Source organism: Solanum stenotomum, chromosome 6 (assembly GCF_019186545.1).
Source record: "Solanum stenotomum isolate F172 chromosome 6, ASM1918654v1, whole genome shotgun sequence".
Classification (NCBI taxonomy): domain Eukaryota; kingdom Viridiplantae; phylum Streptophyta; class Magnoliopsida; order Solanales; family Solanaceae; genus Solanum; species Solanum stenotomum.
This window is the reverse complement of record NC_064287.1, coordinates 5,860,956-5,887,814: the sequence shown is the minus strand read 5'-3', so window position 1 is coordinate 5,887,814 and position 26,859 is coordinate 5,860,956. Positions and strand designations below refer to the sequence as shown.

General features: G+C 35.9%; 1 pseudogene; it reads right to left on the bottom strand.

Annotated features, from left to right (window-relative positions):
• Positions 1–8,514: 8,514 nt before the first annotated feature.
• The window catches only part of LOC125868423 (uncharacterized), a 92,081-nt pseudogene continuing 73,736 nt past the window's right edge, over positions 8,515–26,859 (bottom strand).

Genomic DNA, 26,859 nt, shown 5'->3' with positions numbered 1-26,859 from the left:
ATATAACTAATTTGATTTACACTCCAAAATTCATAGGTGTCACATAATTTAGACAGTAATTCTTCATTACTCAATATATGTAATTATATCAATGACATATAAATTGAAATAAAAAAATTACATATTTTATTTGAAAATCACGTAATAGTACTATAAGGTATAATAATTAACAACTTAACATATTTTAAAATTTTAGTTGACTCTCCAAATTTCATATGTCTCATGTAATTGAGACAGAGAAAAACATATATTGGTTTAAAATTAATAAAAATATTATAAATTATAATAATTAACAACTTAAAATTTATTAAAAAAATTCTTTAAAAAAATTTAGTTGGCTCTCAAAATTCAATCGGTATTACAATAATTAAAACATAGAAATTAACATAGATTAGACTCCTGCTAACATTTATGTTTCCTTTTTTAAAATTTTTTCTTTTATACTTTATATAAATAAATTTTTTATGTAAAAAGTATTATAAATTATAATAATTAATAGCTTAAAATATTTAAAAACATATAAAAAGTTTTTGTTAACTTTCAAAATTTCATCTATACTACATAAATTGGGAGAAATATAGATATATAGATGTTTTAAGTTGCTAATAATTGTGAGTTATAGTACGTTTTATGTCATTTTCATATATATTACTCGCTTTGTCCTGATTTATGTGATACAAATGAAATTTCAAAAGTTAATGAATTTTTTATAAGTTTTTTTTTAAAATTAACTTGTTATTTATTGTGATTTATAATATATTTACGTAAAACATACTCTAAATAAAAATAATTAGCAACTTAAAATATATAAAACATACTAAAAAATTGATTAACTTCAAAGTTCATATGTACCACATAAATTAAAACAGAAACAGTAACATATATTGGGCCCCGTGCTGACACGTGGTCCCATATCTAGTATATATATATATTCTACTATATAATAAAAGGGAGTTTATGCCCAAGTATAATATATAATATTCAAGATTGAGACTTTTCCCAATCTTGAATATTATATATTATACTTGGACATAAGCTCCCTTTTAAAAGTTCCATCTTGAATATTATATATCAATCTTGAATATTATATATATTATTTTAAAAGAGAGTTTATGCCCAAGTATAATATATAATATTCAAGTTGAGACTTTTAAAAGGGAGTTTATGTCCAAGTATAATATATAATATTCAAAATCTTCAATATTATATATTATACTTGGGCATAAACTCCCTTTTAAAAGTCCCAATCTTGAATATTATATATTAATCTTGAATATTATATATTATACTTGAACATAAACTTTCTTTTAAAGTCTCAATTTTGAATATTATATATTATACTTGAACATAAACTCCCTTTCAAAAGTCTCAATCTTGAATATTATATTATACTTGGACATAAACTCCCTTTCGAAAGTCCCAATCTTGAATATTATATATCAATCTTGAATATTATATATTATACTTGGACATAAACTCCCTTTTAAAAGTCTCAATCTTGAATATTATATATCAATCTTGAATATTATATATTATACTTGAACATAAACTCCCTTTTAAAAGTCCAATCTTGTATATTATATATTATACTTAGCATAAACTCCCTTTTAAAATAATATATATATTCCATTATATATAAGCGAACAAAACATGGACGAACACATCATTTCTCTATTGTACCACAAGTAATAAAATTTGTACAAAGGAGATTGCAGAGGTAATTTGAACGTTTTTTTAATGTGCTGACAGGTGTCTTATGGTAAATAAATTGTCAACACGTGTCCTAGACTTACTTTGTTTCTTTAGTGAATGAAACCTTATGTGTGACTGATCCCACAACCCTCGCCTTCTTTGTATTTTGTTTTTCCTAATTTTGTTCTGATTTTCGATGGGTTTTTTTTCTTAAGTTCAGATGGGCTGGAGAGGAAATGAATCTGTAACTTCTTATCGGTGGATAAATTTCTTGGGTTCAACTTGTTTGAGGTATATTTGTTGTTAATTGTTCAGCTTTAGTACAGTTTTATTTTCTTATACATGTGAATGTTATTTGTTTTTCTTTCACTTGTTTTTGAAAATTATTATCACCCTATTTTCTTCGTTGTTTGACTGACAGATAGTTTTCGATTTTTTTCGTTGACACAAAAAAGAACAAAATTCTTTTTCTTTGTCTTGATAACAGAAAGTAGAAACAGAAGGAGAGCATACAGAGAGTGGATAACATTACCATAGACAGAAAATGATTCTTAGTACTCATGGCATTTCACACTCCAGGTGTTTGATGATATGCCTCAGATAGCTAACATTTGTTTTTTTATTTGTTTTGGTGAATTTTCAGAATATTATGATAGATTGTGTAACCATTCCAAGGGTACGTTGTCATGAATGAAAATCTAAAAAGGTACATTCTTTTTTTCGACTGAATAACCTTGACAAAACAAATATTATGTGATAGAAGTTTGATATGTATGCTAACAATTGTTCTTGATTTTTACATGCATTATGTCTTTTTGGTGAATTTTGTGTTCGTTACCAACTAATTTGACTCAGTCTCTTTAGGTTCGTGTAGTTGGGGAACTTGCCTCCTAAATTGCTTTCACTCAACTCGAACTTATAAAAACCCTTCCTCATCTTGATTCATGGAGTCTTTATCAGTGAGTAAAGAATATCTATGTTGCTCAGACTCTTTGAAAATGTCAATGTATGTGTGTTGAATTCGCCAAAAGTAGTATATTTTCTGTGAATCCAACACGGATGAGGCATCAAAAGTAAAGAGTCTGCTCAACTAAGAATAATATGTCTGCATAAGAACTTTTGTAAAATGACTTTTTAAATAAAGCAGGTGTCCATGGTTCAAATTTTTCCTTAAGGAGAGGTCAAAGAGATTATTTTGTCCTTTGTATGCTAAGTAGATTACCGTGTATATTTTTCAGGTTCATCATTTACCACAAAGTGTTCTTTTTATTTTTTGGCAGAGAAGACTTCTTACGACAAAAATAGTAAAAGTTAAGTAAGTATTTCAATTTTTTCTTTCATCTGTCCTGTTTGTTTTATCTGATCGCTATTGATGTTTCCTCTCACCAATTTATTAAAACATGTTTATTGGAATGTGATAGTATTTTTGGGTGTTTCGATTTCTCTATATTATGGTCTGTTATTTTCTTTCAAGCATAAAAGTTCCTTTACATATAACATGTTTGATGAAAGTTATGTTCAAACTGTTAAAAGAATGATCCATTAATTCTTAGTAAATATGTTCTCAACTTTTGTAACATCCTAAAGCAATGGATTACAAGTGTTGGTGAAAGAAATAAAAGGAAAATGACCTCTTCAACTTCAACTGAACAAGAAAGTATAGTAGTAGTAACAAAACTTGAAACTTCAAGCAAGGTGCTGAAATTAGGATCACCGACACCACTTAGTTAGCCAAATTTCAGCTTATAAAGTTTGCCTTTCATGTGAGTTCTTTTGACAACATTCGTAATAACCTCTAATGTAGTCATATCCTTGGCTATTCTTTGTTCAGTACAACTATCTATTGACATTCTTAGTTTTCTAGCTATTATTATGACAACTTGAAATTTATTGTCCTTTGTGGAAATTGAAGTGCTCGAATAAGAGAATAGTTTCAAAGCTACTGGAATCGTGAGGTATAAGATAATAAAATTTGAAGAAGTTTAAAGAGTAATAATAATGGATATATTTACTCATCAAATGAAAGGACAAAGCTCCTCTAAATATACAATAAAGTTTTATGACAATTTTCTTTTAGTCTGGTCTATTTTCATTTGATATGGATTTTCAATAGGTAACATTGCCAAGTAATCTTTCAAGTTCGCTGCAATTTTATGATTGTGATGATATTACTCTAGATAAAACATGGCTTGAACTATTTATAAATCATATAAGAAGATATATAAATAATTAAACACTCATTTGTTCTCTTTTTGATGTTTCACTTCAGTAAATATGATGAGATCAAATGTCACTAACTCTTTTGTTTTTATTTCAAAAAAGACATTTATTTTAGTTGGGATGTTTTTATTTGGTGAATACAAAACTAATACTAAATATCAGTACGAAGATATCATTAGACAAGTCTGCACCATGATTCTATACTACTATGAAATTACCTATGTTTTCAGTAAAGAACATATCTTTTGCAATAAAGTTCTCCTTGGCATTTTACCCTATAATCTTTTTTTATAGTATTTGAGTCATGCACTTATGAAGAAGTATTTTAATTCCTAGAGAATGTGGGAAGTGTCAAATATGATTTTCATAAGATAATTTTAAGATAAAATATTTTTTCTTAAAAATGCCAAGTTTAAGGGGAAAAATAACTGAAGAAAATTAATAGGAAACATATGAAGAGAAAGTGTTACTGGAAACGTAGCTGATGAAGAAAGTGATGGCTACAAGAGAAAGAAGAAAAAAAGTAAGAAAAAGAAGAACTAAGGGACAAATAAGAGGTATTTGTGTGCTAAATATTATATGCTTGGATATCTATTGCTTCGAAAGAAACTTCGGTCAATTAGCCATTGTTGAATTTATCTTTTTAACCTTGATTTGATTCCTCTGCATTTTGAATAGATATAGTTTGACAATAGTTTCCTAATTAATTCCATTGTCCTCCTACTTCATGAATGCCAATCGTAGGAAGCAACCTGCCTTGCTAGGAATTTTTTACCCTTGAAAAGAAAACCCTCTTTAGTACATTCACTATTAGCTGGTATTTGCATTTTATCCGAACTTTGATTATTCCTGTTAAAGTCAAAATAATGTTATTGGGGATTCTCTGTTTTTTCTTTAGCTTTCGTTGCTTGAAAATGTGACATTATCGTCTTTGTGACTTCTCATTAACTGGTGAGCATAACGGGGGCCGAGAGCAATATTTCTTTATTGGGATGGAAGATTAAAAAGGGTTATTGAGAATGCCCCATTCTCCGTTGAGGATTTGATGCACAACTATTCAGTAATGAAAAAGAGATCATTTGAGATTAATTTTCTGTGTTTGATGTTTGTCATAACACTTGCTGATTTTAAAATATAAATTGTTGCATGCAACAATTGCTTGCACGACTGCAACATTGCCTATTTCTGAATTATTATTCGGGCGGGGCTCTTGAAGGCTTCCTTGCCGCGTGTGACGCAGGAAGGGGTTCCCCATCTGGCCCTTTTACCCTACTGGGAGAGAAGCACAGCCGCACATTCCCAAGCTCGAGGTTGCGCCGCACAAACATTTAAGGATGCTAAAAATGGCTGATTTTGAGTGTACAAACTACTTCAATCCTGAAAAAGAGCATTATCTTTCAAGTCAAGTTGTCACAGTTTGATAAAGAGTTTAGAACATCTACTAAGTGCTACAGATTCTGGAATATGTATTGATCTTTGAAGCGCAAACTGCGTCATGACAAAAATGTTTGCAGGCAGAAGTCCTAGGAAGGTACTAGCGTAACTTTGGAAAAAGTTCAAGTGCTTCTTTGTAGGAGAAAATTAATTAAATAGATCATGTATAAGTTAATTACTATCAATATCTCATGAATTATCGTTTAATTCAGCTTGTTCTAAGAGTGTTTACAATACTACAAGTGTTGAAAAATTGAACGATAGATTGTAATAGCATAATATTCCTAACAACTTCTTAAGCGTTCTTCTTTCTTTTTGTACAAGTTATTTCTTATGTGTTGACATTTCATGGATTTTGTGTATAGTTTGCAGCTTGAATGAACAGAATTTGTTTTTGATCAACCTGATCATCCCTTTCATTAGAATATACACACAACTTGAATTAGTTGAACTTTTGCAATTGGTGGCTTATATAAACTGATTAATTAGAACACCATAATTGTGTTGGGCCCGTGCTCAGCACGGGTCATGCTCCTCTAGTATATATATATGTCACAAATGGAAAAGTTTCAATCAAGGAAACAACATATATCATTTACAAATGACTTAAAAAGCATTAAAAATTACAATAATTATCAATTTAAAATATTTAAAAGCTATATAATAGTATAGGTTGACTCTCAGAATTCTATCAGACTCACATGTATTGGGACAAAAAAAATAACACATATCATTTTAAAATTACCAAAAAAGTATTATAAATAATAATAATTAACAACTTAAAATATCTGAAAGACATTTTAAAAGGGTTAATTTTGTAATTTTATCCATATCACATAAAGTAGGACACAGTGATCAGTAATGTACGTTATTTGAAAGTTACATAAAAATATTATAAATCACAATAATTAATAACTTAAAACATTTTTTAAAAAAATTGAAAATTTGGATGACTCCCCAAATTTCATTTGTGTCACATAAATTGAGACAACAAAAATAACATATATTGGGTCCATTTTAATTTTTTTGTCTTATTTTTTTAGTTTTTTTTATATTTAAAAATTGCGTAAAATACTATAAATCATGATAATTGACAACATAAAATATGTTTTGACAAAAATACAAAAAATTCCACTGATTCTTGAAGTGAATCTATCGTAAAAATACTATAAATCATGATAATTGACAACATAAAATATTTCAAAAATGTTGTATGTGGGTAGTCTTATTATGCCTTAAATAGTGTCAAAGAAAGTACAAGTTTGTGATAAAAAAACTTATTCCTTTATCAACGCAAACAAACGCTTCAAAAACTCTATTATTAGCCCCAAAACATACCATTTATATTATTGGGGCACGGGCAACATTATCTAGTATATATATATATATATATATATATATAGCAATTGTCTTTTATTTTATAGTCCCATATACTCACATGTATCCCGACATACTTATCTATTTGTAGCTAATAGTAAAATATAAGTAGAGTTTTTTTTTCTTTTGTTTATTTATTTTAAATGACTTTTCCAGGTATAATGCTTCTAATTAATAATAATAATAATAATAATAATAATAATAATAATAGCAACACTATAATAAAATAGAATCAAAGATGTTTTATTATATATTTATTCATATATATGATGCACATAAATACTCACTATAAGAATGATTAGTATAATTTTTTAAAAATATAATAATAAATTATTATTTTTAAGTTTATTTATTTATATATATATATATATATATATATATATATATATATTTGTATTTGTAGCTTTTAAGTAAAGAGAATCGTTGAAGCTTGTTTGTCAAAAATCTTTGTGACATAGGGCTTCAAACGATGGCCATTTACCTTGAATTTTTCTTTCTCACTTATATTTTATATTTCTATGGCACCATATGGGGTTACTTTTGTGACGACATACGATCCTGTCCATTGTGATTTGAATTTTTCAGGAAATAGTCTTAATCAACTATTGTATAATAGAACATGATCTCCCAATTTAAATTTCTTATGGCAAATGAGATTATCGTGCTATCTTTTTATCTTTTCTTTGTACAATTTAGCATTTTCATATGCTTCAAGTCTAAATTCCTCTAATTCATCAAGTTGCAACAATTGATTTTTCCTACATTTGACAAATCTAGATTAAACATTTTTATTGCCCAAAAAGCTTTATGTTCCAATTCTACAAGTAAGTGACAGGCTTTTCCAAAGACTAATCTATAAGGAGATGTGCCAATTGGTGTTTTGAAAGCGTTCTATATGCCCATAAAGTATCATCTAATTTTAGAGATCAATCTTTTCGAGAAGATCCAACAGTTTTTTCTAAAATTCTTTTTAATTCTCTGTTTGACACTTTTACTTGCCCGTTTGTTTGGGCATGATATGGAGTTCCTTTCTTGTGTGTTACTCCATATCTTGATAGTACATTAGCGAATTGTTTGTTTATAAAATGTGTTCCTTGATTACTTATAATAATTTGTGGGGGTCTCAAATCTAGAAAAATATTTTTCTTGAGGAAATCAAAAACAATACGAGCATCATTTTTCTTAGTAGCTATTTCTTCTACCCACCTTGACACATAGTCTACAACTACTAAAATGTATTTACAATCATTTGATGGAGGAAATGGTCCCATAAAATTGATACCCCAAATATCAAATATTTCACATACCAAGATAGAGTTAAGAGGCATTTCATCCCTTTTGAAAATGTTAGCGCTTCTCTGGCATTTGTCTCAAGCTTTGACATAATTTCTTGCATCCTTGAATAGGGTGGGCCAGAAAAAACCTACTTCGAGTACCTTTGCAACTGTCTTTTTCCTCCATAGTGTCCTCCCACTGCTCCATCATGACAATGACTTACGCTATTGTTCATTTCTATTTCTGGTACACATCTCCTGATTATTTCATCTACACAAAATTTAAACAAATAAGGGTCTTCCCAATAATAATGTCTTGCATTCTTTTTAAATTATTTTCTTTGTTCATAAGAAAAATCTTTTAGGATTCATCCTCCATCTAAATAATTTGCTATGTTAGAAAACCAAGGTGTTTGGTTAATAAATGATATGATTGTGTATATATGTTCGTCGGAAAATTCCTCCTTGATATCTGATGACTCGGTAGGAAGATTTTCCAGACGTGAAAAATGATCAGCTACTTGATTATCTGCTCCTTTCTATCTTTTATTTCAAGTTCAAATTCTTGTAAAAGAAGTATCCATCTTAGCAACCTTGGTTTAGCATCTTTTTTTGTTAAGAGATATTTTAGAGCGGCATGATCAGTGAATATTGTAACTTTATTTTCAATTAAATAAGAATGAAATTTGTCAAATGCAAATACTACTGCTAGTAGTTCTTTCTCAGTTATGGCATAATTCTTTTGCGCTTCATTGAGTGTTCTACTAGCATGGTAAATAGGTCTGAAAATTTTCTCTTTTTTGTCCTAATACAGCTCCCACTGTTGTATCACTTGCATCACACGTGATTTCAAATGGCTGGTTCCAATTAGGTGAAACAACTATTGGTGCTTCAGATAATTTTACCTTGAGTATTTCAAATGATTTCCTACAATCATCTGAAAATTCAAACTTCACATCTTTCGTTAATAAGTTTGTCAGTAGTTTTGAAATTTTTGAAAAATCTTTTATAAACCTTCTGTAAAAACCTGCATGTCCTAAGAAATTTTTAATGCCTTTTACAGTATTAGGGGGAGGTAATCCTGCTATTAGATCAATTTTTGCCTTATCAACTTCTATCCCTTTAGCTGTGACTTTATGTCCTAAAACAATTCCCTCTGTTGCCATAAAATGACATTTTTCCCAGTTTAGGACCAAATTTGTCTCTTCACACCTTTTAAGCACCAAGGTTAAATGGTTGAGACAATCTTCGAATGTCTTACCAAAAAGTATGAAATCGTCCATGAAAATTTCAAGGAACTTTTCATTCATATCTGAAAAAATTGTTGACATACAACGCTGGAATGTAGCAGGGGCGTTGCATAGTCCAAATGGCATTTTTAGATAAGCAAACGTACCTTGGGGACATGTAAATGTGGTTTTATCCCTATCTTCCGGAGCAATAGATATTTAATTATATCCAAAATATCCATCAAGAAAACAAGAGTAACTATGACCTACAACTCTTTCAAGCATTTGATCAATAAAAGGAAGAGGAAACTGATCCTTTCTTGTAACCTTATTAAGCTGTCTATAATCAATACTCTTCATCCTGTGACTATTCTTGAATGTATGAGTTCATTATTTTCATTTTTTATTATTGTCATACCACCTTTTTTTGGTACTATTTGCACATGACTTATTCAAGGACTGTCAGATATTGGATAAATAATACCTGCTGCAAGAAGTTTTATCACTTCATTTTTGATAACTTCTTGCATTTTTGGATTTAGTCTTCTTTGGGGTTGAACTATTGGTTTGTAATTATCCCCCATGAGGATCCTATGCATGTAAATAGTTGGACTTATTCCTTTTATGTCATTAATGGTCCACCCTAAAGCTCTATTATGTTTTTTCAATATTCTAATCAATTTTTCTTTCTGTTCTGTCGTCAAAGAAGAGGAAATGATTACTGGACATAATTCAGATTCAAGAAAAATGTATTTCAAATGAGATGGAAGTGGTTTTAGTTCATTTTTTGTTTGAAATTTGTTTGGTTGGGTTTCCTCATTTTCTGCGTCTTTTTTTTTTAGTGTTTTTGCCTCTTTTATGCAATTTTCATCACATGTGGTATCTGACTGGGCCAACCATCTTTTCAATAAATCATGAATTAACTGATCATCTTTGTATTCATTTGCAAGATCAAATATTAAATTAATATGAAAACAAGAAGATGATGATTCATCTTCGGAAAATTTCATTATTTTTTGCATGTCAAAAATTACTCTTTCCTCATTGACTCGCAAGATTAATTGTCCTCGATGAACATCAATAATTGCTCTTCCTGTTGCCAGAAATGGTCTTCCTAAAATTAATGGCACCTCAGTGTTCTCTTCCATTTTAAGTACTATGAAATCTATGGGAAATATATAAATTTATCAACTCTCACAAGAACATCTTCAATTACTCCTCTTGGTTTTTTAGTACTTTGGTCAGCCCATTGAAGAGATACTCTGGTATCTCTCATCTTACCAAGTTCTAATTTTTTAAAAATTGATAAGGGCATAAGATTTATTGAAGCACCTGAATCGCATAATGCTTTTTCAAAATGGGCACCTCCTAAAGTACAAGGAATTGTGAAACTTTCCGGATCACTGAGTTTCTGTGAAAGCTTATTTTGAAGTATAGCACTACATTTTTCGATAAGCTTAACTACAGAAACTTCCTCCAATTTTTTTTTCTTGATAAAATATCTTTAAGAAATTTAGAATATGAAGGCATTTGTGTCAACGCATCTATGAAAGGTATGTTAATGTAGAGTTGTTTTAAGATTTCAAGAACTTTTGAAAATTGTTTGTCAAGTTTTTCTCTTTTCATTTTCTGGTACAGAGTAAGAATTTTTTATTAATTCATTTTCATGTACCTTTCCTTATATGTCTTTTCATTGTTCTGAGAATTCAAATTTTTCTTTACTCTCACCTTCATTTGTCTGTTTCATATTTTATGAATCTTTTTGTTTACCTGCATATGGATCATCAAGATTTTTACCCGAGCGTAAAGAGATAGCTTTGAGATGTTCCTTATGATTTTTTTCTGTATTGCTTGGCAGAGCACCTTGAATTTGTCCAGACACGAGTGTTGCTATTTGGCTTACATGAATTTTCAAGTTCTTGCTAGCTGAATGGTGACTTTAAACCTTCTCATTAGTGGCCCTTATGTGATTGTGTATCAGATCTTCAGTAGCCTTCAAGTGTTTTCTAAGCAAGTCTTCAATGTTTGATTGCTGATTAATTTGGGGTTTTTGTTGGTATTGCTGAAAATTTTGTTGTCCCCTGTTTTGACTTTGAAAACTAGGTGGTCCTTGTACATGTTGCTTTTGGTTAAAAAGACGTTGAGGATTTTCAGCGCCATTAGGATTACTCCATTGATACCCTGGATGTTTCTGTGCCATAGGACTACTAAATGGATAATTATTGTTGTACCCAATAGCCTTAACATGTTCATCATTTTTTACTAAAACTTGACACTCATGATTCAGATGATTATCTCCACAAACATCACAATTTTCAAGTTGAGGTAATGATTGAGGACTTACCTGAAAAGTCTCAATTTTTTTTTGTGAGAGATGTAATTTGTCGTGTTAATGAATTCAATGCTTTAGTTTGATTGACTCCTGCTACTTTCTTGATAATTATTCTGTCAGATGGCCACTGAACTGCATTTTCTGAGATTTCATTGAGTAGTTGTATAGCTTCTGTAGTTGTTTTACTCATTATAGATCCCCCTGATGCTGCATCAATTACATTTCTAGCCAATGGTTTAAGATCATGGTAGAAAATGTACAAAATATCAAGATCTGAAATTCTATGGTGTGGACATTCTCTTAACATTGCACTTAGTCTTTCCCATGCTTGATAAACAGATTCAGTGTCTGTCTATATAAAGTTATTAATTTCTTACTTCATTTTAATTGTTTTTGCAAGGGAAAAGTACTTGTTTAGAAAGTTTTGGGTCATTTGGTCCCATGTAGTAATGGAGCCTCTTGGTAAGCTCCGTAACCATGTCTTGGCCTCTCCTTTTAGTGAAAAAGGAAAAAGTCGCAGATAGCATCTGTTGTGACTCCATTGAATTTACAAGTTTCAACTAACTCAAGGAAATCAATTAGTGAGTGTGAGGATCTTCTATTGTATCACCCATAAATTGACATGACTTTTGAATGGTCTGAATCAAGCCTGTGCGAATTTCAAAGTTATTTGCTGCTATTTGTGGCTTCCTCACACTTGTTTCTCCTTTAAAGTGATCAGGTCTTGCATACTCTCTAAGAGTCCTATCACGTCGTCGTGCTATTTCATCATACTGTTCTTCCATTTGATGTGGTGGAAATGGGTTGTTATTCAACTCATCGTTTTCCATTTGTTTTTGTGAATAGGTATGAGGTTGAGGGGTTTGCTCTCTTCGTAATAAGCGTAGAAATTTTTGAATTTCAGGATTGTATGCAACTAATTCTCTTGAAGAAGAACGGGTCATATACTTCTTGAATTTTTATTATTTTTTTTAAAAAAAGGCTGAATTAATAATAGTTTTATTATTTCAGAAGAAGAAAAACTCAAATTACTAGTAAAACAATTAACCTATAGTAGACTTTTGCCAATCCGAGCAACGACGCGAAAAATTTGACGAGTTCCTGATGTGTATGTAATTTTACTCGTGCTTGATCAAATTATAGTACAAAAAGATGTCGAACCCACATAGATTGATTTGTCTATTCTATAGACGTTTCTTGTTCTAATTGCTATTTGGGAGAAGTTTAGAAAATGTTGAGTATTAATTTAATTTTAGTTAAAACCTTGTAACTAGAGAAAATAATTTTTGTTTTTATTTTCCAAAATAGGGTGAAAGGTGTTGGGATTTTGACTTCACTTGATATTTTTACACAAAGTAAAATATTTTATTCCGTAGTTTCTATTTCTCATAAAAGTATAAATACCTCTTATGATTATATTTATGTAACATTACTGGAGTTGAATTATTAAATGCACTTCTCTTGGTTATACAATTTAATTGTCAAAATAGTAATATTTAAGAACCAGAAATATGTACTTGAACAAAAACAAGCTTTCGAGAGTAAGTCCCTTTCGGTTACCTTACTTGTTATAGCTAATTGTTACACTATTTGCCTCTCTCGAGTACAAATTAGTGCATAATTAATTATAACACAAAATGGATAGATGCCACAAACTAGAATTTAACAACCTGATCGATACGTCAATTAATAGTATTACTTCTTCTGCCTCTCTCGATTACAGAGTTAGTATTAAATTAATATGTAGTATAAGATAGACAAGTGTTAGTTGATAAAATAGCATCTAACTGTAAAGCAAATAAAAATCAAATATAAAATTTTAGCTCAAGTACGTGAAATTTAGGAATAATACTTACTATTATATAGATATATCAAGATTCATCTTTTTCCCAAAACAATAGAAAATTACTCCATACTAAGTTTGGTACTACTAACGAAAATATTCTTCGCCATTAAATAAGAAAATAGAAGAAATATTTGAGAGGAATAATTCCGCTACTTGGTTAAAATTGGGATTTGAATGCAAAATAAAAAGTTGAAGAAGAAAACTATTTGAAAGTCTCGCCCCTGTTCAGCTGCTTACTGAGATTTCTATTTATAGAAGTCTTGTTATGGCACTAATGTATTTTAAGCTTGTGACTTCACATAAAACCTTCCAATCATATTCTTTCTTCTTTTTTAATGCATTGGGTCCCACATAGTTGCATCTTTTGTATTTTTGCTTCTTTTTCATTTCCTTGGAACTTTTCTTTCAATTTGTGGGTCCCACATAGTTTGTTTATTTTGACAATAGCAACATTTATACTTTTCTTCTTCTTTTTCATTTTGTTTATGTTGACTTTGCAATTTGTCGCATATTTCTTTGTTTGTTGTTGTTCTTATTAAATCAAGATATGCTCTGCAAAGAAAATTAAAAATATTAGTACTGAATAAGAAAATAACGTAGTTATATATGATATAATTTTTTCTCATCATTAACGTTGGGATAAAATGGACTGCAACTTATTCTTACTTGACAGAAGAAGTCGGAGGGGTTGATATTTTAGGTTATTCAAAAAAAATTGTTTTAATCTTATACACCAATTGATGAAATCAAAGGTGGAAGCTGGAGATGCACAAAGTGTTGTTACAAATTTAATAATAGACAAGTGAGTGATACACTCTTTTATTGTGATGTTCAACTAGATTTTGAAGGGCATATGACTAATTTTTTTTGGAGAGATGGTCGATCTAGAATTGACTTTTTGGTGATGTCATGTATTTTGATACCACATATCGAACAGACAAGTATCGTAATATTTGTGCACCAATTATTAAAATAAACCATCATTGGCAAAATATGATTGTAACACCTCTGATTCGAGAAGATTGACAAATGTAGCTTTCCAAGATCTGGTGTCAGAACCAACGGAAGTCACCGACGGACCGTGTGTGAGACCACGGACTGAAGGTGGGGTTCCATCGTTGGGTTCCAGACTTAGGGATCTTTGATCCCACCCACGGCCGACCAATACGGTCCGTGGTTGGACCTACGGATCGTAGGTGAGGGTCAACATCTATTTAGAGGAAAATGACTTTTGGGTCAACGTCAAACAGTCATATCTTTTAGCACAAAATGAATTAGGTGACCCATGAGCTATCAAATTAAAGATAATTGAATCCTCTTTCCAAGGCCACCAAGTTTGCTAAAATCCAAGCTCAGCGTAAAAAGTTATGCTCATTTTAGTGAATGTCTGTCGGGCAGAGCATGAGCCACGACCCAAATAACGGTCGGTAGTTCAAACGACGGCTCGTCAGTCCCGTAGTAGAAGGCACTTCGTCAGTTTTAAGTTAGGGTCATTTTGGTATTTTCCCCTATGTTTTGGCACTTAAACTATGTTGTTTGATGCTTAAACTACATCGCTTTACTCAGTCTAAGCCTAAAAACTTAGTCAGAATCTACCCGAAACCCTCATTCTCCTAAAACCACCCAAATTAGAGCAAAAAGAGGAGGAAAGTCGATCAAACCTCCCAAGAGCAAGCAACATTGTTCTTCAAAGTTCAACCCCAAAATACAAGGGATTTCTCCGAAAATTTTGTCACCATGTATGTGAGATTTTAGTGGTGGGTTCCTTTCGTCCACTAGGTCCCTAAAATTCAGTCAGTTCCTTGATTTCACATAGCTTGTTTAGACCTAGGGTTTGTAAAATCTTGGGAATTTGTTGTGATTTCAATCGCTATGGAATCCATAGTCTAAATAACTTGTTTTCTTGGAAACGTTGCATAATTCCTTGTATAAACTAAGAACCCTAGTTTGTGTAGATTCTCTTACTCCATGAATTATACTTGTTAGGTCAGTTAAATAGAAAATCATACTCCAGATTTCGAATGTCACATTCTTAGTATATAAATGTTGCATTCTCAGTTAGCATGTTAGTTTTGAGCTATTTAGTACTTAGTGCATTTTAGCTTCATGAATATTCAGTGGGGAGTAGACTTAGCATCGAGTTGGACTAGGGTTCAGCATACCCTAAAAGTTCTAGAACTACGTTCCCGCATAGGTTTATAAGTCCCCTCAATTGGGCATCAAATTTAGTGATAATGCCACAGTCATACCTTTATACTCTTGACAAGGTATATTGGGTCCTCTTGATGGGGCTTATACATTGGAATCCACGGTGAGATCACGTGGTTTATGTCGTTTAATAATATCTCCAATAGTCAGACTCTTAGTGCATTTGACCAGGTTTTCAGTATATACTTCAGCATTCAGTTCAACATGTTACTTTATGATTAGCACTTGGTCATTGCATTCAGTTGAGTTCTTTTCAACTACACTTTAGTACATATCTATATTTTTGTTCAGATTATATCATTACTCAATTATGTATTGTTCAACCTATATACTTTATTCAGAGTAGTATCTATATCATGCATGCTCAGTACATTCCAAGTACTACCACATACTTGGCGCTACATCGTTTCATGATGTAGGTTTAGGTACTCAACATCCAGATCACGCATAGATCGATTCTCAGTTTGCATTCAGTAGCTTCAGTGGTGAGTCCTCATATTTTGAGGACAATAGACATGTTTTCATTTTTGTCTTTACTTTCAGTTTTCAGTTTGTTAGAGTTAGCTGGGGGCATGTCCCATCAACTCAACTCGGTAGAGGATTTTCACTCAAGTCAGTAGAGACTTTTCAGACATAATAGTAGATTCAGCGTGAGAGTTGTTAAGTGTTGTTTCAGTCTTCACTAAAACTCGAATTTTATGCTATACTTACATTCAAACTAGTTGGGCGTGTTCCTCTTTAGATACCTATTGATTTAGCTTCTGCATAGTTCATGTTTTACTTAGTTATTTTAAGTATGCTTATGATATGCCAGACTCAGGGTTAGCTTGGGGTCACTCGTAATCCTAGGTCCTATGTTACGTCAAGGGGGTAGCCTCGGGGCGTGATACACTTGGTATCAGAGCGTTAGGTTCAAGAGTCATGGGGTGTCTGAAGGCCACACTAAGTAGAGTCCCTTTCATGAGTGTGAAGCACGCTACACCAATGAGGGGGAGGCTATTAAGTGTTTTAAGAAAACTTCACATTCTTTGCTATTTTTATTGTGCGTGAGGTATGATTCAACTTCTCATTCTTAATCCATCATTATGCATTTTAGATCATGCCTCCTCGTAGAGCTAACACATAGAATGCTAATGAACGCAATGCTAACGTCGTTCCTCTAGTCCAGAACATGAGGTTACAAATGTGGAATTTCAGAATGTGATCCAGCTCTTGGCTCAGAATAATTAGCAGGCCACAACTCTTGCAAACACTAATGGTGGATCAACTGCATCTAGGGTTCGAGACTTTGTTCAGATGAATCCGCCTTAGTTTCTAGGGTCGCAGGTTGGTGAGGACCTACATAAATTCTTTGATGAATTCAAAAAGATCCTAGACGTGATGCAAGTGACTGGAAATGACGAGGTGGAGCTGGCATCCTACCAACTTAAGGATGTGGCTCATATCCGGTTCACTTAGTGGAAAGACAACAGGGTGCGGATACAGCTCCTGTGACTTGGGATTGTTTTATTGGTGCTTTTCTGAACAGGTTCTTCCCAAAGGAGTTGAGAGAACCTAAGGCACAAAAGTTTATGAACTTGAAGCAGGGTTCAATGTTGGTCCAAGAGTACAGACTGAAGTTCACCCAGCTCTCTAGGTATGCTCTACACATGGTTACCGATCTAAGGGCACAAATGAGTAAGTTCTTGTTTGGGGTGTCTGATCTAGTGAAGACTGAGTGTAAGAATGATATGCTTCTAGGGGATATGTATATCTCTATACCAATGACCCATGCTTAGTAGGTTGATGGAGATAAGCTTAGGGAAATGACTAAGGGTAACAAAAAGGGCAGAACAGGAAATTATGAATACTCACAACAATAATCAAGCGGTGGGAATCACTCACAGTTTCAGCAAAGGTCAACATCCCAAGCACCTTCATCAACTAGTGCTCCATCCCTAGGTTTCGACAGGATCAAAAAGGTAGGGCATCAGGCTTTAAGTTTCAGGGGAGTCCTTTAGGTAATAGGACATTCCCAACTTGTCCAAAGTGTGGTAAGAACCACCCGAGTGAGTGCCTGGCAGGTAGAGATGGGTGTATTGGGTGTGGTCAGTCCAACCATATGTTGAAGGATTCCCCTTTTAAAGGCAGGGGCAAAGATATAACAACAATAAAGCTTAGTCTACAGCTCCAGCAGCACCAACATGTCGCCCAACTCAACAGGGTGCTCGTCGGGTACAAGTAGTGGTCAACACCAAAACAAGTATTCTCCCGATGTGGTCACTGGTATGTTGAGAGTTTTTCATTTATATGTTTTTGCATTGTTAGATCCATGGGCTACACTGTCTTTTGTTACTCCGTATATAGCAGTAAACTTCGGTGTCAGTCCAAAAACTCTCTCAAAACCTTTGTCAGTCTCTACTCCAGTTGGCGACTCAGGTACAACTAGGTGGATATACAGAAATTGCCCTATCACAGTCTCTCAGAAAGTCACCTCAAAAGACCTTGTAGAGTTAGAAATAGTAGATTTTGATATCATTATAGGCATGGATTGGTTTCATTCCTGTTATGCCTTAATCGATTGTAGAATTAGGATCATTCAGTTTCAGTTTCAGTTTCCAAACGAGCCAGTCTTAGAGTGGAAATGTAGTATCTCTTACCTTAAGGCCATAAAATGATTTCAAAAGTGTATGTCTATCATCTTGCTCGGGTTAGGGATTCAAACTCTGAAACCCCAACTCTGGAGTCAGTTCCTGTAGTAAATGAGTTTCGATAAGTATTCCCAAAAGATCTTCCCGGAGTTCCTCCTGAAAGGAAAATCGACTTTGGAATAGATCTCCTTCGAGATACCCACCCCATTTTGATTCTTACTTTCAGAATGACTCCAGCCGAGATAAAGGAATTGAAAAGAGCAGTTGAAAACCCTTCTAGATAAGGGCTTCATCAGACCCAGTATCTCTCCATAGGGTGCTCTAGTGTTGTTCGTGAAAAGAAAGACTGTTCTCTCAGATTGTGCGTTGATTATCATCAGTTGAATAAAGTCACAATACAAAATAAGTATCCCATCCCCAAGATTGATGATTTGTTTGACCAACTTCAGGCTGCTAGTTACTTTTCTAAGATAGGCCTCAGATTCGTCTATCGTCAACTTAGAGTCAAAGATAGTGACATTCTGAAGACAACCTTTAGAACTTGGTAGGGTCATTATGAATTTGTAGTATTGTCTTTTGGACTAACAAATGTTCCTGCAGTTCTAATGAACTTAATGAACAGGGTGTTCAAACAGTATTTGGACTTGTTTGTTATCGTCTTTATTAATGATATCCTCATTTATTATTAAAATGAGGAGGAGCATGCGACTCATCTGAGTGTTGTTCTGAAAACTCTGAAAGATCGTCAACTATTCGCTAAGTTCAGTAAATGTGAATTCTGGTTACACTCAGTCATTTTCCTTGGTCTTGTGGTATCTAGCGAAGGGATCCGAGTGGATTCTCAGAAAATTGAAGCCGTAAAGCATTGTCCCAAACCCACTTCTCTTATAGATATTAGAAGTTTCTTGGGTTTGGTCGACTAGTACAGGAGATTTGTTAAAGAATTTTCATCCATAGCTTCCCCATTGACCAAGTTGACTCAAAAGAAGGTCAAATTTCAATGGTCAGATGAGTGAGAAAAGCTTCTCAGAACTAAAGACTAGGTTGACTACAACTCCTGTCTTGACTCTACCAGATGGTTCAGACGGTTATGTGACCTACGGTGATGCATCCAGGGTCGGCCTAGGTTGTGTGTTGATGCAACGAGGTAAGGTCATAGAATATGCTTGTAGACAACTTAAGATCCACGAGAAGAATTACCTGACTCGTGACCTTGAACTTGAAGCCATAGTATTTTCCCTAAAGATTTGGAGAAACTACTTGTATGGTGTTCATGTTGTTGTGTTCACAGATTATAAGAGCCTCCAATATGTTTTCACCTATAAAGAGTTGAATCTTTGTTAGAGGAGATAACTTGAATTCCCCAAAGACTATGACATGAATGTGATTTACCATCCGGGTAAGGCCAATGTAGTGGCTGATGCTCTCAGCAGACTGTCTATGGGTAGTGTAGTACATGTTGAGGAAGAAAAGAAAGAGTTAGCCAAAGATGTTCAACACTTGCTTAGGAGTTTGCCTTACAGACACATCAGATGGTGGTGTGATAGTTCAGAATGGATTAAAATCTTCATTGGCAGCGGAGGTTAGGGAAAAACAGCAGCAGAAAGTTGAGGTTTTCTCCTGGGGGAGATGGTGTGCTTCGTTACCAGGGTCACTTATGTGTTCCTAATGTGGGTGAGTTAATGCAACATAGCCTTATAGAAGCTCATCACTCCAGGTATTCCATTCATCTAGGTGCCACTAAGATGTACCGTGATCTACGAGAAGCTTTTTGGTGGAACGACATAAAGAGGGACATGGTAGACTTTGTGGCTAAGTGTCCTATCTGTCAACAAGTTATAGTAGAACATTAGAAATCAGAAGGTGTGACTTAAGAGATTAACATTCCTACATGGAAGTGGAAAGTGATAAACATGGACTTCATCACGGGTTACCTCGTACTTGCAGACAACATGACTCTATTTGGGTGATAGTGGACAGAGTCACTAAGTCCGCTCACTTTTTTGGCTGTCAAGACTATTCAACAGAGGACTACTCCAAATTCTACATCAATGAGATAGTCAGATTACATGGGTTCCCTTGTCTATCTTTTCAGATAGAGGTCCTCAGTTTACCTCTCATACATTTCATCCACAGACAGATGGTCAGGCAGAGCGTACCATTCAAACCTTAGCGGACATGTTGAGAGCTTCCGTGATTGATTTCAAAGGAAGCTCGGATGATCACCTACCTCTCATAGAGTTCACCTATAATAATAACTTTCATTCTAATATTCAGATGGCCCTGTATGTGGCACTATAGGGTGTGGATGTTGATATACCGTGAGTTTACGGTATTTCTAATACATTTCACTTACAAGTTGTGTGTGTCTAGGGCCTTTTTATATTGGTTTTTATGTGTTTTTATCATGTTTTGCAGGAAAGATGTTCAGGCGCGGAAGTATAGAGACAACTGAAAGAAATGCAGAAACAGGGCATTCACGGAGGTGATCTACGGACCGTAGGTCTATTCACGGTCCGTAGGTGATGACCGTAGATCAGCAGGCATGGTATTGAGGACAAATCAGGGAAATCTGACCAAGTGTGGAACCACGGTGTCCATTGACGGTCTGTAGATTAATCTACGGACCGTACTGTTGATTCGTAGATTGATACTGCGAGGGTTCTAGTACATAATTTTTGAAGATTCTAAGTATGGAGCTACAGAGGGGATTGACAGACCGTAGATCGATATACGGTCCGTACTGCTAGTCCGTCGTTTGCTTCAGAGAAGCTGTATTTTGGAAGTGAAAATATTTTCTAAGTCCTGGTTGACGGAAGGGACTTACGGACCGTAGATCCATCGACGGTCCGTAAGTCAGTCGCGTGGATTGAAGACGCGTACCTGAACAATCCACTCCGTATCTCCACACTTAGAATCTTCAAAAATTAGGTACTGGAACCCTCGCAGTAACAATCTACGAATCAACAGTACGGTCCGTAGATCAATCTACGGACCGTCAATGGACACCGTGGTTCCACACTTGGTCAGATTTCCCTGATTTGTCCTCAATACCATGCCTGCTGATCTACGGTCATCACTTACGGACCGTGAATGGACCTACGGTCCATAGATCACCTCCGTGAATGCCCTGTTTCTGCATTTCTTTTAGCTGTCTCTATACTTCCGCGCCTGAACATCTTTCCTGCAAAACATGATAAAAACACATAAAAACCAATATAAAAAGGCCCTAGACACACACAACTTGTAAGTGAAATGTATTAGAAATACCGTAAACTCACGATATATCAACACCCTCAACTTAAATTCGTTGTTTGTCCTTAAGCGACGCACTACAACTCTAAACGACACTTGTATAGAAACAAGCATTTTCAAACCCAAGCAATCACGTGGCTCTCTACCCTCCTCATTGTTCAGGTGCATATTCGTTCTCTTAGACTCGACAAGCCAATTTATGTGGATCACACCATAACACAGATTGACCAACTGACACACAACATACACCTTCTCATTATCACAAAAGTACCAACTTTCCGACAATGTAACTAGTGCCCTTACTTCAAATGAAATCCCCTTTTCCCAAGAATGAATGACATTCATGGTGCAAGGATTTATTCAACACTCACGCTCAGAAGTAATTTCAAATACAGTTAGTGCTCAATGCCATAAGCTTGCCCTTATTTTCACTGCTTAGACTCTCCAAAATAGACTCTAGGATCACTATAGGACTTTCTTGGCTTGTAACGTAGGCTCAGGGTCAGGTCTGGTACATTTGGGGATTGCTTAGTGACTTTCTGCCCTCCTTGACATTACACTCGGCTTTCAACTTCTTTTTGCCCTATTTTTGTCATCCTATCGTTTTACTTTCTTTCCATTAATTTTCTTCAACCACGAATGTGACTTCAGACTTTGTAGCTCTTTTTACTTTTATTTTATTTTTTCTTTTAGCTTTCAACAAGTCACATCCTTTCTTTTCTTTTTTTTCTTTTTTTTTTTCACATCACTCTTTTCATACCCATTTCTCTTTCAGTTCCCTTTTTCATAGCCACCCTCAACTTATGGATTTTCCATTGGTTGAGGTACACAATATCCGATGTCAGGTCAGGGCCAACGTTGAAGTTACTTTTTACATTAGCCACCCTCAACTTAGGCTTTTGGCCTAAGTTGAAGTGCACATGTCCAAGGAGGGACCGGGGCCAACATAGTAGATTATGGGAAAGTGAGTTCAGGGTTTAGAAAGAAATGGTTTAATTTTAGGCTCAAATTATTTGGATCAAAGGGAGCATTTATTTCATTTGGTTGGATTTTTTTTTTTTAGGCGATTTGTGGATTTTTTAGAACAATGGCCTATGATCACTTCCTAAACTCTAGATTGAATTGTCTTAGCAGGACTAACCAGACAAGTTCTAGTTTTGCACAAAAACTATTTGAACACTCAACGATTCTCACACACTCTTGGCACATAGTTCCATCATCAGGTTATTAGATTACCCAGTTCAAGTTTCAGCTTAAGTCATGCCATCAAGTTGGTTCATGATTATGTCATACTCAGAGCCGACACATTCAATTTATCGTAGTCGACAAATTCTAGTACACATCACAAAATCTGACAGGTATCATTTTTCATAAGCCATCATGCTTCTACACATACGATCCTAACACATGCCGGTTCAACAGAAATTAAACAGTCTCTTGGAGAAAAAGAACACAGGCAAGAAAACCCCAAGAGAGGATTCATGAGTTGGGTTATTCAAACTTCACCATATCACTCACAATCCATTTACCCCACCAAAAAAAAAAATAGATGTGATTGTCCCCAATACATACAAAAACAGTAAAACAAAATGGATTGAGTGAAGCAAACCTGTGGCGCAAAGCGCCGGCAAATCATCAACAAGCAGGGGGGTCCGGTTTCCCGGAGCCCGCTGGAACAGTAGTGGTGGCACCCTCAGTAGTGCCCACATCTGCAATCATAGCACTCTCAGTAGTGTTTTCTATCAATCTCACCGCACCATCAGTGGTGCTCACAACGTCCCTCAAAACAGGTTGAACCTCTGCAGCTGGGGCAAAGCTCGATGCCCCTGCAGCTCTCTCACGCACTCTCTGCTGGCGCAACTCTACGTCTGCAATCGAAGCCCTCCTAGCCTCCTTCTCCTGCCGACGCTGTCTCTTGTGAGCTTTCTCTTCCTCCGTGCGATGAGAACGGTGCCGCTTGCCTTTGGCATATGTCGGTGCAGGCCCCTCCTCGGCAGTCCCATTGAATAGTGCATCTAGCACAGTATCATCTGCCAGTGCAGTAGGAGCAGCCTGAGTCTCAACTGAAGGTGTGGCAAGAATGACATCAACGTCAATCTGGAGGCTGGCTAAGTCAGCCTGCAAAGCAGATAGGTCTACGGCCGGGGCTGATCGCTCGAGGACTCGTAACTCAAAGGTATCAAAACGCTTATTAACAGCCTGGACCTTCCGGTCTATCATCCCCTCCATCCTACGCTCCATCCTTGCCTCAGACTTAGCTATCGACTTTTGCATCCACGGCTGGATGTGATGCAGCAGTGTGGCCATCTGCGTCTCTAACTTCTGTACTCTGGCCAATGGGACAACAGTAGCTCCTAATTGTGGTGTGGACCGGGAAGAGCTAGGAGCCCTACTAGCTTCCTGAGATTAGGAGCCCGGGACAGTGTCGGCGTGGTATGGGATAATGGGGTCACCGCCCTGTGCCTGCCCCACTATGTCTATAAGATCGGTGCCCAAGGGAGGTACCTTAATCTGGGGCTCTCTGCGAGGTGCTGCCACATTTGCCTCATCTTGAATAAAGCCAATGTCCAATGCCCCTGTAGGGTGGACTAACTTGTCACAATGCCAGATCGGCACTCCAGAGTCCCTGTACAGATGAAAAATTAGACATGGGAAGGGGTAAGTAGTGGAGGTTCTGAAAGCCCTCTCGTGAATTTCTGCCAGCAGCATGCGGGCAAAGTCGATCTCCACTTCTGCTACCAATGCTGCAACCCTGACCGCTCTGTCCCAAGTGACTTGATTATCAGCTTTTGTAGGCGACACTCTGTTACGTACCAGCAGCCAGAAGAACTTGGCCACAAAATTTAATGTGGCCTTCCGGATGCCCAATCGTGGAACGGCGACCCATTCCGCACGCTCGCCATCTGCAGCAATGTACCTAGCCAACCATAGTAGTACAACCTCTCGCTGCTCAGCGTTCCTCTGGAAAGCGCCACTCCGTACGATGTCCCAGCGGTAATCAAACTCTGAAGTGTTAAGAAACCAAGAGTGACCCGTGGTAGGACCATAAAGAAAATGGCTAATGGTGGCAGGTGATATGTCCACCTGACAACCCCAGACCATAGTGGAAGTGAGAGGATCTTGGGCTAAGGTCTTTGACCTTTTGGTAATTAAATCGCGGAGAGTGGCGGCATATGAGGCGTAAAACTCTCGCACCATCTCCTCACTATACGTCCCTGGGTCTCGAGCCATCCAGTCACACTTGTGAAAGTTAAACAGCCGGTGGATGTCCGGGACAGTGTGCAAGCTCCCTGTGAGGACTCTGCACTCCTCTGTAATAAGTCGGGCCATTTTCTGTTGTCATTTATCATCTTGGCATCCCGATATATTTGCCATTGGCCCTCTACGCACCATCTATTGGCTCGCCGGCTACTGGAGTGGGGTCATCATTCTGTGGTACAGGTATGGACTCCGAGCTAGTTGCCTCATCAAACAAGGCTGCTTGGTCATTCTCATCAGATTCTGTGGCTGATTTTGCAGTGGACCCTGCAACATGGTCAGACTCAGATCCTGAAGGATGGGCAGACTCGGAGCCTGAAGCATGGGCGGACTCAGGTCCGAACATAGACCCCTCTGAACTGGAGGCAGCCCCAGTTGGTGATCTGATCAGTATGTGCTCCTCATTAGACTGGGAGACAGTGACTACGTCGGGAAGCACCTTTCGGGGGGTGCCTCTGGTGCCTCGAGGTGCAGTGCAAGAAGTCCTAGGGTTGAGAGGAACATATGCTGGATCTGTGTCAGTGTCTGTGTCTTCATCGATTAACCGAAAACTAGGGGCAACAGATTTTGACTTGCCCCATTTTGAGTAGGTGACCAACTTCTTGGGTGCCATCGTACCTGCGGGAGCGATATTAGTGCCAAAACTAACCATACACCAACAAAAAAAACTTTTAGAATTGGTAACGACCCTCAACTACGTCCAAAGAAAAATTCAGACAGATGCTACAGTGGTCATCCAAGGAGGAGACCTACGGTCCGTAGACTGATCTATGGTCCGTGGATCAAGGGACTTGTCATATAGGTCGCAGATGGAAACCACGGATGTGCAGAACGGTTCGTGGATGGAACTACGGACCGTAGTCCACATCCGTGGTTTCACACTTGGTGAAATTTTTCATGTGCATCCATTTACGAACCCCATCTACGGTCCATAGATGGATCTATGTTCCGTAGACGGGGTATCGTGGATGCCATCTATGCCAGGTATCAGCCAATTTTTTTATTTGGGATCATACATTTTTGGCCTTATTTTTCAACATTAACACAATATCATCATGCATTTACAACATTAAATTATGCTAGTTCTTCATTCTTAAGATTCCGACCGATTATTTTACCAAATAATTTAGACTAGTTGTGGAAACCTAAGTCGAAACTAACATATAGCTTTACGATCACATAAAATAATGCTACACAATCACTATCTATCATGCAATTTCATCTAATAATTACCCAAGGTCAAGACCCAACTCCCGACTTTCTATATTCAATCTATGAATCGAAATTCAAAGTGAGAGGAAAGTCAATTACCTTACAAGCAACGAGGAGTGGGGTGAATGCGTGACGACACTAAGCTTAGCAAAACCAAGTAGTCACCTCTTTGTTACTAACCAAACACCGGACCCTTTTTGTGGACTATGGAGTGAGTTGTATTTGAAATGGAAGGGAAGTTGGGAAATTATGAAAGGGATGATATTATGGGGAGTTATGGAGTGATTTAGGGAGGTTATAGGAGGGTTGAAACGGTTTTGGGAGTAATGGAGGGAAGAGGAGTAGATTAAAACAAATGGGGGTTTTTAAATAGGAGGGTCCGGGTCGGGTCAGGCAGCTTGAGAGTGTGGACTCACGAGACCCCATCTATGGTCCGTGAGTCGATCTACGGTCCGTAGATTAGGACCGTAGATCACTCTTACACTTGAAATATTAGAAACTTACCTGGGATCTACGGGAACCATTTACGATCCGTTGATGAATCGACTGACCGTCAATTGTGTCCGTAGACCTCTGCACCAGACCATTTTCTGTAGAATTTTTGTGGTGTACCTGCACATGTAGCAATCAATAGGCTATTCTCTTTACATTTTCTGGACACTTTTTAGACACGGACCCTATTCTAATTCTAGCCAACACTAGTACAAAACTAAAACAACTATCAAAGTTGATACAGGGAAGAAATCGAACAACGGAAACTACTAGAGAAAAACTATATCCTATCGTTGGCTAGATTATATATCTTGGGTTGCCTCCCAAGCATCGCTTGATTTAACGTCGCGGCACGACACATGCCTCTTGATTACTCAGACTTCATCAAGATTGTAGGCCT